At 39.2% G+C, this 13,175-nt stretch overlaps 1 protein-coding gene across 2 annotated transcripts in view; it reads right to left on the bottom strand.

The window, feature by feature from the left end:
- LOC130417454 (uncharacterized) overlaps positions 1-7,151 on the bottom strand; it is a 136,207-nt gene extending 129,056 nt beyond the window's left edge. Inside the window, exons 1-2 of one of the 2 annotated variants that reach the window (XM_056743016.1) lie at positions 7,042-7,136; positions 1,143-1,267 (exon numbers count right to left, since the gene is read on the bottom strand). The gene's annotated coding sequence lies outside the window, so the exon portion shown is untranslated. Of the gene's footprint in view, positions 1-1,142; positions 1,268-7,041 lie in introns of both variants that reach the window. The other variant, XM_056743017.1, reaches the window with a different exon arrangement.
- Positions 7,152-13,175: the final 6,024 nt, after the last annotated feature.

Raw genomic sequence — 13,175 nt, 5'->3', positions numbered from 1 at the left:
AATTCTTAAGCTGTAGCTAGCGCACTGTGACAGTTGGGGAAAACAGGTAACTGGAAAAAAAGTCTCATTTCTACATACCAATAAGGTAGGGTAAATTGGTGGTAACTTGATCACATTCGCGGCTGGAATCAGTTTCTGTAGGAGGGCAGCGAAAAACTGACAGCAAATAAACAGGAGGAACTTCAAGCATCTTTCGATACGAGCCAACATGGCAACCGAAAATTACATTTCGCATTTTAAAATTCACCATAGCCGGTCAGACAGCCGTCTCACTGGTGATTTGTGCTCCTGCTGAAAGGCAGCGCACGACTGTGTGAGGGAGAATACATCTGTCTGTCTGTCTGATAAAGCGGATGCCAGTCTATGTGCCATGGTGCGCTCTTCCCGTGCTTCAGGCCCTCCACAGCTATCAGTCCATCATTGTCATACAATAATTCTGCGTGTAATACCATTCTAAGTCCCAGAGAAGCATGGAAACTGACACACGGTGTCTGCAGTGAGAGCGTGTTAAGCCCACTCAACATCCTGTAGAACAGGCCAATTTAACACAGGAATAAGCCAATTATCATCACAGAGTAGGCAAATGTACAATAGGATTTCACAATTGCTGTTGGACGCCTGTGTCAGGGGTTGGGCTCAGCAGACACATTAGTCTGTTTCATGACCGCACACATATTCCGAGATAAAAATCTTGCACAATAGACTTCAGCCTTATGCAAGCATCCTTAACCTGTTACATGCATTCTGATGACATCAGTAGGGATAGTTCACGGCAAAATGAAAATTCTTCCATCATTTAATCACTCTCATGTCATCTGTATGACTTTCTTCTGCAGAATACAAAAGAAGATATGCTGGTAACACACGACATTGGCGCCCATTGATCGCCAGTGTGTGGACACAAAACCATTTCTCAAAATATCTTTTGTGTCGCATAGAAGAAAGAGACATATACAGGTTTGGAATGACAGGAGGGTGAACAAATGATTGCAGAATTGTTGTTTTTGGATGTACCCTCCCTTTAATGAGAGACTAGAGACTAATGTTCATACATCCCCATGAACTAATATCTCAAAACAGTATTGAACTGCCAAAAAATAAGACAGGGTCTCTTTTGCATTGTGTGAAATGCAATAAATTACCTCTGTGATGACCAACAGCGTTCTGCCGGTGTCAGGATTTTTGGAACACAGTCCTGCAGTGTTATTGCAAGACAATGATCATCTAATGAAGAGCCAATAAGAGCACAGCAAATGATGGCAAGTGTCTGTGTGAAAGACAGAGAGAGGACAGAGACATTCAGATATGTTGATATAGCTTGTCTACTGTATTTGATATTAAACCTATACATTTTGTTATTAACCAAAATTACCACTAAAAGAAAAGATTAGTAAAGAATAATCAATCTACAAATTCACACTTTCACCCAACTGACTCCATAAATTCTAACTTATTTTTCTGGCAAAATATGGTTTTGCATGGGTTGTGTGGTACCAATGCAATTTTACATGTCATATAAGAATGTCAACTATTATTACGGTCCTAAGATGTATATAGTACAGCCTTACATTGATTTTGCACAGTCTGCCTTGACTTTGATCCAAGATCTCACCGGGGTCATATCATACAATCTGACAAGCAACAATTGTAAAGGACTGGAAAAAAACTAGAGCGTGCACACGGCTTTAGTATCAAAGGAATGTGAAATCAATTTGATTACAATACGGCACCAAAGGAGATTGGCACTAATCATGGTGTAGAAGTTAAAGTTGTTAAAGACTGTTAGAATGGCAGAAACTTATCAACATGATCATATTCATTTTAAGCTCTCTGAAAGATTAAGATATATCTGGATAATATGATAACAGGATTTGAGACTGACTCATGAAAATATACATTTCATTGGTCGTTTAGTCTAATTCCAAGAATGAAGAAAAATCGTCCTATGGGACAAATTAAAAGACATGCTTTGTCGTTGGACGAATTTCAGATGTGATTAAGTACCAGAAGAATTAAATGTGGATAATATTCACTCTGCGTAAATAGGTCTTGCAGGGATTCTTCGCTTTTTTAATTCGACAGCATACAATTTCACATTCCACCTATCAGTAGGGACCACTTCCCGCCTTTGGCACAAAAAAGCAAAACTGCTTTCCACAATATATTTGGGGGGAAAACAAACCGTTTGAAGTAGCTATAGCTACATCACAATATTGAGTAGATTCTTTCTCTACCCCAATAAAAGCAACACTGTAAGCATGTTCTCTATATATGAAGATGCATTTGCTCATTTTGCCTGATTTTCTTGGTTGAAGGGCCAACGAGAGTTATATAGTCCTTTTTATAAAGTACAGAAGCAGGCTGTATCCATTCAAATACATATAAAATTTAAAAGATGCATATGTTCGATAGCTGGTATATAATGTACAAACACAACAAGCATGCGGTTACCCATATTAAAGCTATATGTCATGTCAGAAAGCGGTTGAGCAATCTGTTACTGAATAAAAAGACAAATGTTTTAATGTTAATCTCATTCAAATTGGCAAAGACAACCCCATATTAGCTTCAATACTCTCTTTAACTTGGTCTCTGAGGGCCTCTCATCTGATAGAGCTTGTCGACTTTATTTTACACAACTGGCTTCTGTCGATGGCAGCTCTTCAGAAGAACAACTTCATTTCTGTGAATATAGAAACATACCAAGGTTCTAATGTTGCATTATACCCTTTAAAATAAAGTTTCCTTTAACATACACAGAACCTTTATGTTGCACAAAAGGCCTTTGTGGAGAAAAAAATGTTTTACAGATCATAAAAAAGACATGCTTTTGGCTGAAAAGTTATTTGGGGATCCAAAAATGATTCTTATATGCCATCGCTGAAAGGAGCCCTTTTTAAAACCTTAATATTTAGGAGTCCACTTTAAAACTTTGGTGCTTCAAGACCAGGGTTGAATAACCCTGAAATAAACACATTTACACGCACCATCTTTTTCCACCTTATCGGCTAATTGTATTGTAAATTGAATGACTAATGTTCAGCTCAGGAGTCTTGCCATTGACAATACCAGTCTGTTATAGCAGCTCGTTTTTAAATGCAACCCGTTGTGTCACACAAAAGCCAATGTCTATTTCAGCACGTCTATTTCCCTTCTTTATCATTTTTTCTCACGTTAATCCTCATCCTCCATTTCTCCAAAGGTAAATGCAGAAGCTCCTTGGGTGTAAACAATTACGAGCTTATTGCTGACACAGATTGCTGTAGTCGTGTTAAATAAAATCAGAGGACTGTTCACCCAAACTGCAAGCTGCCTCCTGCCTGGCTCATTTTATAAAACTGAACCTCCCCTCGATGAAGCTCAGCCGAGCAGAAAGGGATTTTGTGCGTCAACGTTTTTCTTCACGTTCTTACACTAAAAACAAACAACAAAAAACTCCTGTGGTATCTGGGCCCCTTTGATATAGCAAAATCCATCAAAGGAATTCAAAATTTGTACAAAGTCGTCACACACTAAAAGAAGGATAGAGTAGAAAAATAATTCAAGGAAACATAAGGAATATAACTGAACATCGTAAGCCCTTACAAAAAAAACATATAAATGTGGTTACAAGAGTGAAAATAGTTTTAGGTCTTAAAGGCGCAGTTTTTGATTCACAGCGGCCACTAGCGTTATATTATAGAATTTCAATGAATCTCTAAGTCCAAACAGGATGGTGGTCACCACAGTACAAAAAAATGTCGTCGGCTGCGACAGCGTGTCTTAAGACTGTAGAAAGAGTGATGTCTTATTTATTACATAAAATAAAAGGTCTGTGGATTTTAAAGTATAAAAAGAAGGATAAAAGTCAGGCAGGAGCTAGGACATGCGTTAATATTCTAAAGACTTTCCAGAAGAGATGCGTTAGGACCCGCGGTACTAAGGCTTTTAGCAGAGATACTCATAGATATTTATGGAGATGCTTTCCAGCAGAGAGACGTTGGAGAGAAAGATTGTCTAAAAATCACCGCCGAGGAGGTTGCTTTGATTCGGATCAGTGTGTGAGCAACATTGTTTTTTCTGTTTGTTAGAACCAAGATATGTTTTTGTTGTAATATTAGCTGTGTGACGGAGCAGTTCTGAGTGTCATTGTTTATCTGGAACCGCTTTAATATTGTACTCGTCCAGATACTGGAGAGAGAGAGCCAGTGCATTGACGCTAAAACTGGAGAGAGACCGCGTTTTTCTCGCTTACTCAATGATGAATAAACTTGAAGTAAGTCCACGCGTCACATGCATTTTGAACCAGAGACAACTATACTGCAGGGGAGAGGAAGAGGAAACACGTGTTGTAGTGTTGTTTGTCTGTTTTGGGCTGCTGTACAAAACATGGCGGCGAATTCAACATATTTAGGCCCGCTCTGTATGTAGATATAAATAGCTAATTCTAAGGCATACAAACATAATGGTTCATTACGTAAGGACTTTATAACCCTCTGAAGTAATAGTTTTGTATATTATATTGCATTTCTGTCAGTAGATCCTCCTTAAAATCCTGTTTTGTTCCTTTAACATTCCATCTGTTTTTGCAGGGAAATTAATTGCAGTAGAAACCTGTAAAGTACCGGTAAAGTTTTAAAGTTTCATTTCTGCTCCTCTTCAGGTGTATTTCATACCTTTGTAAGAATTTGCTTTATATTTGTCATGGCTCAGCCTGTGGCAAGGGTCAAAGGCCTGTAAATTCTTCTTATGTTCCAAGTAATGAGGTGGAGGCTAGGAAGTTGGTTTTAGAAACCTGGAGGTATTGTAGAGCACATCTGTACAAGTTCAACACTCCCCAACTCTTTGTGTCACAACTCTTCAAGGCTACAAACCATTAAGTAAAATCTATCCAATCTATCCACAGTCTACCAAACTTCCATTTTCTGCAATCTACTGATAATCCTAATAGAAATTTTGTAATTTTTTTGTAACTTTTATTTCCTTTATTTATCATCCATACACTCAAAATTGGGTAAGTCTATCTTAAAACAACATCAGACTGCTAAGAAAATGTCACATGGAAGTGGAACCATAGTAGCCTACGAAGTGATTTCACATCAGAATGTTAATTGAAGTAGTACAAAAACTTTATTGTGGAGAGGCTGTAGTGCATATAAAGATTTGCAATGGATAAGTGTGTGACATGGAATGAGAAGAAAACTGGAGATTCAACACCAGCAGACGAAACCAAGACAGACAGTGGACCTCAAGTTTACCATTTTGTTGGGGCGGTTGGGGACGGGTGGAGCTCGGAACCCTTACCTTCAAAGTGGGGAATGGCAGAAAAAGTTTGAGAAACACTGGGTTAAGCCAATATGAGACATGATAAATTCCTTGAACAAAATTATTAGATATTTCACTTAAACAATGTTAAATGTTACTATAGAACCACAAAGCCACAGTGTTAAAGCCTACTGTTTTCACCCACCGATTAAATAAGTAATTGCTTCCACATATAAAGCTGGGATAGTAAACCTCAAAACCCTTGCAGAAAAGCCACATGAATTTCACATCTGCAAAGAATATGCTCACGAGTGTTTTGGGAATATTGTGTAAACCCCATGTAAATTCTCATATGAAACATGTGTTTTACATGTGATCGCTGTACAACTCCTTGATCTCATGGCATTCACACAAAATGATTCTAAAATCCCATTTCACATGATTTGCATGCACATGTTAAATGTATGTGGCTTTTCTGAAAGGGAATACGTACACTTTAATAGATAACGGATCTTCATGCGTCACACTCCTAGTCCACTTAAAAACACAAATAAAACAATTCATTTTAATACTTCCGTTTTTTTTGTATTTTCGTAAAACCAAACGCCAACTAAGCTTGTATTTTTTTTCTCATTGTGATTCAGTTATAACAGTCAAATCCAGCACATTTCTGATAGAGGCTATTTCCCCTGTCACAGTCATACGGTCTACTACATGAGATGCAGAACTATACACTTAAGCAACAGACACAGTCTGCACATATGTCCAAACACCCAATAAAACAGGTAGAACAAATGTGATACAGTCACAACGCGCAGCAAAGTCAAATCCACACGCGCATCACTCAAGCAACCCACGAGCAATGCAACCCGCTACCAACGAGGAGCAGTAAGTATTACAAATAAACACAGCAAAAACAAACGTCTGTCCTACCATGAGGGCATTCGCGCTATTAACATATTTGGGGAAACACATGGCACGAGCAGCGGCGCGTACGATCCATCCCTGCCGGCGCACGCTCTTGCGCACAGCCGGACTCACTTCGCTCCTTAAAACATTATTAGCGATTCAAATGAGTGTCATCAGTAAAGCGACAGGGTCCAGACTTCGGTCGTTAGGGACGCACTGACCCTATAATATTTGCCCTGCGAAAACCCGGGTGTCGATGCCCCTCGAATCCCCGAACAGCGACAGACAGACGTGCGCGAGCCATCTGCTCCAACTCCTTCAGTGATGCAGAAGGTCCGCGTCTCCCAAGAGTGACTCCGTTCTTTACTAACTCATATTCACGAATATCGCAATGTCACCCCCGTTGACTTGTTATTGAGAAGCTGGATAAACCACTTAACATTGAGGTTTTTTTACCCAATGTCAATGGAGAGTCGGGTAGCCTACTTTTACTTGACTATACTGATCTTAATATTCTTTCAAACAACCACACAGCAGACTTTATACAGATGTAAATGAATGCATGCGGGCTTAAACTGACATCAAAACAACACAAATATTGCAAATAAAACGTTTCCTGATTTAAATGGCACGTATTTATCTACATCTAAAACAAATAAATAAACAATTTATATCTCATTTACAAAATGACACATTGCAAACAAATCCTTTCCACGATCCGCCGAGCTTTTTCTTTTTCAATACGAGACGCAATGAAGAGAACCCAAAACATGAAGGAGACAGTGTCTATCTCCAAACGCCACTTTATACCTCGCTGTAAATTCAGCCCGTTTCACAGCCCGCAGGCGCCCGTCTGAGTGTGATTTTAGGAAGATAAATGATTTTTACCTTTTAATGTCGATCGTAATGTGTGGACTTTCTTTCCCGTGCTGAGTGAGTCTGTCGGTGTTCAATGACAAGCGCCGAGTCAAATATGAACAGGGAAAACGTTGTTATCGCATCCCCCTCTCTCTCTTTCTCTCATGCTCCCACTCTCTTCCCCCATAATAAAACGACTCGTTTAAAATCCCTCATCACGTAGGCTACTCGCACTCAGCAGTCGGCAGCCTATCACAACAATCATGACAATTATGTCTTACATGTAAGTTATGCAAAATACACATTCCCATAATTTAGGGGATCATTAATTTACGCAATCATTATTATGGCAACTGACTGATAATGTCGGACTCGGAACAGCGTTTTTCCCATGTCCAATAAATAGTTTCTGTTAGACGAGACAGTAGAGAAAAACTACGTGAGTCTAATGTCAAAAAAGACCATCGCTCTATAGAAACAGAAGAGGACCAATGGAATGTCAAAGCACATGGACGTATTTACCCACAGGGAACGGCTGCTTTTTTTCTATTTGGTGTTGCTTATAGGACTTCTTTTGTGTGCGTATGTGTGAGAGAGTGCATATTCTTTGCTTTGATGGGCACTAGAAGTGATTGAGTCCTATGACCAGACGTACGGTATCACCTTGCATCTGGCACTCCTTGAAAAAAATTGTTGCATAGCATCCCACACAATGATGGTGTTTGAATGATGCGAGATACGTTGCTTAAATAGAGTTCGCCAAAAATGAGCAGTCCGTCATTCCAAACATGTGGTACTTTATCTTCGACAAAAGTAGAAGTGCAGGATAATGATGAGCTGTTCTCTTCCACATGGTGACAGTGGATGGTGATAAGGGGTTGTCAAGGCTCTAAAAGGACCAACAGCACCATAAAAGCATAATTTTGCTCCAAGTCTTGTGAGGACATATAATAGCTTCTGGTGAGAAATTCAAATTGAAATAATCGTTCCTTGAAAACTTAGCTTGGCAGCCGTGGTCACCTTTCTTCTCATTGTATGGAAACAAGACGTTCTTCTATAAATAAATCTTTGTGCTCTACAGAAACAGAACTTCATACAGGATTCAGAAGACCTGAAGGTGAGTCAAAGATGACAGAATTTCAGCCTGAACTATTCCTTTAACTACAGGAAACAATGACATCCAGACATAGGTAGACAGATTTTAGGCACCTTAAAGCCAAGAAAACAAGAGAGAAGATTGCTGATATCACCTGTCCTCTGTCTCCAACAAGTATGTTGTCTTTCCTGCTATACCTGTAGCTGTCAGCGACAACACTGAAGATTTTTTCCCCATAAGGCCTCCTTGCTCTCATCTCTTGCTGACATTTACCATTTGAAGTCCTGTCCTGAGCATCATCCACACGGTGCCAGACAATAACACAAACAGGCTGACTCTCTCTCCACATTTGTGCTACCGTGTGGGTGTGAGGACGTGTTTGATCCAGGCATGGTTTGTTGTTGAGAGGGTGACACATTCAAAAAGTTTGGTGTGTGAGTGCGCATGCGAGGTGGATTATTTGCGTTCGAGCGGTGGGTTGTAAATAATAAATGCGTTGGTGCGGACCTCTGTGAAATATTTTCTTCCCGTTTTCCTTCCCAATATCTATAATGCTCGTATCAGGTCTGTTACTCTGTCAATTGCTGTTGTAATATTGACCAGTTAGAGTAGAACAGTGAAACGCATGTCACACAACAGTCTTCCCCCCTGCCCTGGTCACTCCAGCGAAAGCTCAGAGTAAGTCTCATCAGCTCCAACACACTTAACCAAACTGACCTGTCCCTTGATCCATTACAGATCTCAAAAACAGGGCCAGAGCTTACTGATGGCCGCAGAGTCGAGGGTTATTGGGTCAAATCCCCTGGTCAGTCTGCCGCAGTAGCTCTTAAAGGGACAGTTGACCACAAAATGAATATTCTGTCATCATTTTCTCACCCTTTTGTCATTTTAAACTTGAGTGAGTTTCTTTCTTCTTGTGGACACAAAACCAATTTAGATCAATGAGGACCATCGGTTTTCTGGTATCAACATTTTTCAAATATCTTCTTTTGTGTTCTGCAGAAGAAAGAATGTTATGCAGGTTTAAAATGACAAGAGGGTTGGTCGATGTTGACCATTTTCATTGTTGGGGGAAGTATCCCTGATAATTTTCTTACCCTTATTCCAAATCTATATTAAATAGATAATTTTATATCACAATATTTTGAAGAACGTTGGTCCGTAGCTTTAATTTAATTTTTTATATTATATCCGGCATGTTCTCCCCGTGCCTCGGGGGTTTCCTCCGGGTACTCCGGTTTCCTCCCCTGGTCCAAAGACATGCATGGTAGGTTGATTGGCATCTCTGGAAAAAATTGTCCGTAGGGTGTGAGTGCGTGAGTGAATGAGTGAGTGTGCCCTGCGATGGGTTGGCACTCCATCCAGGGTGTATCCTGCCTTGATGCCCGATGACTCCTGAGATAGGCACAGGCTCCCGTGACCCGAGGTAGTTCGGATAAGCGGTAGAAAATGGAATGGAATGGAATGGAATATTATATCCAGGACAATCAGCTTATGATAATGATGAAATCATTGCCGGTAATCATCATTAACTTACCCAAGAGAACAATTTACACTAAAAATGAGAAAGGATTTTAGTTGTTAAGCTAAATATTTAGAGATGGAGACAGATGGAAAGTGGAAACAGTAAACATGAAAGTGCTGATAAATGTTATATACTCTAGAAGTCACAGCGTTGTAATGAGACTTGATCTCTTGTTCCTGTCATGTGAACATTTCAGACAAATTAGCTGTTAAAGATATTGCATATGTAGACGTCTTCAAACGAGGCCTATTTTCTTCTGAGCTTATTGGCTGCCTCGCTAATGCTCTCTATCTTGCACGGCAGGCAGAGGGGCGCAATTTAAGGTGTATTCAAGATTTCAACTGCCTAGAATAAATTGCTAACCATTTTCCTGACATCTGGTCCTTTAGAAAGATCATTACTTTGATATTTGTACACGCTTTACATGCATTTGGCACACCCTGCTGTCCTGTGACATTATTTGAAGATTAGAGACATGAAACCCCTGTTTTTGATTTGTTGGAAGAACTATTAGATATGTTTGATAACCTGTTGTTCTAAAATTAAAGCCATTATACGCTAGATTTGATGTTTGTATGACATTTGATGTGATCGAATTCGAAACCACAAACACGTCAAATGTCACACAAACATCAACATTAAACAAAATATGATTATATGGTGACACCCACAAAGTTGTACAGACTAGTAAATATTATATATAAATATAATATAATATATAAATATTATATATATTCAGCCACTTTCTCAGTCATTTCAAACCTGCATGACTTTCTTCTTTCTGATATTCTGAAGTTTGATAACTGAACAACAGTGGTACCTATTCACTTCTAAAGACACAAAACCAATGCAACTCAATGGGTACAGCAGTTGTTTGGTTACCAACATTCTTCAAAATATCTTCTTTTGTGTTCTGCAGAAGAAAGAAAGTCATAAAAGTTTGAAATGATAAGAGTGTGAGAATTTTCATCCCTTTAAGTTCAAAACAGAAGTTCTTCTCAACTCATTCTTGCTGTCAAGACACAAGCATTAAACAAGCAGTGAAAAGTAATCTAATATCATTAATGTAATTTCTGTATATTCAAGTTGCATATGGTAATACCATGACATATCATGTATTTATAACACACATGAGTTATATGGACCACTTTTATGGTACCTGTATGTCCTTTCTATTCTATTCACTTTCATTAAATGGAAAATCGCATCCTCATAAATCTGCCAAACCTCCATTTATGTGATCAATATGAAAAAGTAAATCATGCAGGTGAGTGACAGATGAATCTCCCATGCAAGGCATGAACCACAACTGCATCACAAGTTCACCCCTCAACTGCTTTCCATACTTGCACCTGAGTCTCCAACATCAAACGCAAACATCTAACACACACACACAGGCCAATCTGATGTTTTCGTTCCTACTCATATATTTCTCATGGATCTCTCTTTCCAGCCCTTCCTTCTCGTTCTCCCTTGCTTTTCTCCTTCTACCAGATGGCTGACCCATCTGCTCCCTCTCTCTCTATCCTTGCCTTTACCTCGATCTCAATCTCTCCTGATACCCCTTGGCTTTTGGAGTGTAGGTCCAAACCGCACAGTTCACACATTTCATAAATGTCAAAGTCACACCAAATTAACCCCAAGGTTATACATAGACACCACGGCATCGAGGATTGGAGAAGGTGAAATAAAGAGAGAAATAATCTATGTTTTCAATCTCCAAGCTTTATCTCAACTTCCCCTCATAGGGGTCATGGCGCATATTTCAATTGGCGCGTTTGGTTGTATGCCTAAGATTTTCATTCTCTGCCAAAATCTCTCTTTCCTCTCCTTAGCCCTGATACTCTGTCTGCGCAAGTAGTTGTCTCAGGATATATTCAAGGGTCGATTCAAATATTTTTATTATTTAATTTTCTCCCCTAGGTCCGCTTATAATGTTGCTATAGTTTTATCAGGCAAAAAGCAGTGATTCAGTTCATTCTCTCATACTTTCACATTGTGAAATGAGAAACAGCGCTGTGTTCTATCAACACACAGGATGGGTATGTGCCCAATAAAGTTTCTAAAGACCCATCCTTAAAAACAGCTATTTTTGCTAAATATATTTTTACATTCTTACAAGTTCCACAAAATATCTGCTCGAAATCGAGTGAAATAAACAGTTAAAGGTAGAACAAAATTGCCAAAGACCTTGTTAAAAAGAAATGTTATGCCATTGGGACATTTAAAATGATACAGCAAAAGCAGCACAAGGTTTGAGAGACTTTCAGGGGCTTTGTACACTTTATACTATTTGTATGCGATGACGATATCCATTTTATGTTACTTCTAAACATATGATAATATCTAAAACAACAGCAACTGTTTATAAATTTGCCTTAAAGGGACAGTTCACCCAAAAATGAAAATAATGTTATTATTTACTCATGTTGCTTCAAAACTGTATACATTTTATTGTTACACTGCACACAGATGATAACATTTGGAAGAATTTTTGTAAACGAACAGTTCTGGGTCACTATTTGACTACGAGGAACAGTTCCCCAGAACTGTTTGGTTTCTTACATGCTTCAAGATGTTCAAAAAAGCACAGAAATAAATACAGATGGAAACAACTTGAGGACGAGTAAATAATAGCAGAATTGTCATATTTGGGTGAACTATCCCATTAATAGCCACAAACTTTAGTTTTCTCTCTTTGCCTCCCTATACTCATACTTTATTTTGGGTGTGTAGCCAAATTAGAGAAAACACAAAATAAAGAAAACTGAAGTTTGATTTGACTGATAGCGTTATATATTATTCGTTGATATGGTTATAATAGCCTACCATTATGATTGACTCTTTTGGCCATGATAATCATGTAGCGAAAATCTGATAGGCCTATCATGACAGGCCTACTTCTATTTGAAATGTGAATGAAAAGTTAACTTGTTGCAAGCGTACGGAAACGTGTAAATGTTCAGGAACTGTGAAATCAGATCTGAATGAGCACGTAAACTTATGTCAAACCTGTCTTGTTAGTCAGATGTCATAACAATTATCTACTTACAAGCAGATCCAGCCCCTTTACACCTGTGACAATAATGAAGCATGATGGACAGAGGCCACTGGTATGCCCTGGAGACACAATATCATTAGCATTCAACATTACTTCCAGACAGTACCCAGTATGGAGGGTAGCCACCTGTGCACCACCTTACCACCATCTTCTGTACCTGCCTTTGCAGCAATAAGCAACACTCCAGCTGTGTCAAGCATATTGGGGGAGGAGGATGAAGAGGAGTATGATGAAGCAGGGGACATCTGCCCCTTCATCTCTTTTCCCACGCTGACGCATCAGTTAGGCAACCGTAGGCATTCAGCTTGTGGCTTGGTACCCAGCCCAGGCCTTATGGTGTTCCCGTGAGGTCCTTGCGCAGCACAGATTTGCCAATTAATAAGATGAAAGCCAAGTCTACACGGGCACGATCACAGAGAAGAATTACCAGAATCAGGTGATGCAAACAAACAAATGATCACATTAATTTGGAATTGAAGCAA

This window comes from Triplophysa dalaica, chromosome 3 (genome assembly GCF_015846415.1).
Source record: "Triplophysa dalaica isolate WHDGS20190420 chromosome 3, ASM1584641v1, whole genome shotgun sequence".
Taxonomy (NCBI): domain Eukaryota; kingdom Metazoa; phylum Chordata; class Actinopteri; order Cypriniformes; family Nemacheilidae; genus Triplophysa; species Triplophysa dalaica.
The sequence above is the reverse complement of the archived record's forward strand: the minus strand, read 5'-3'. Positions and strand labels throughout refer to the sequence as shown.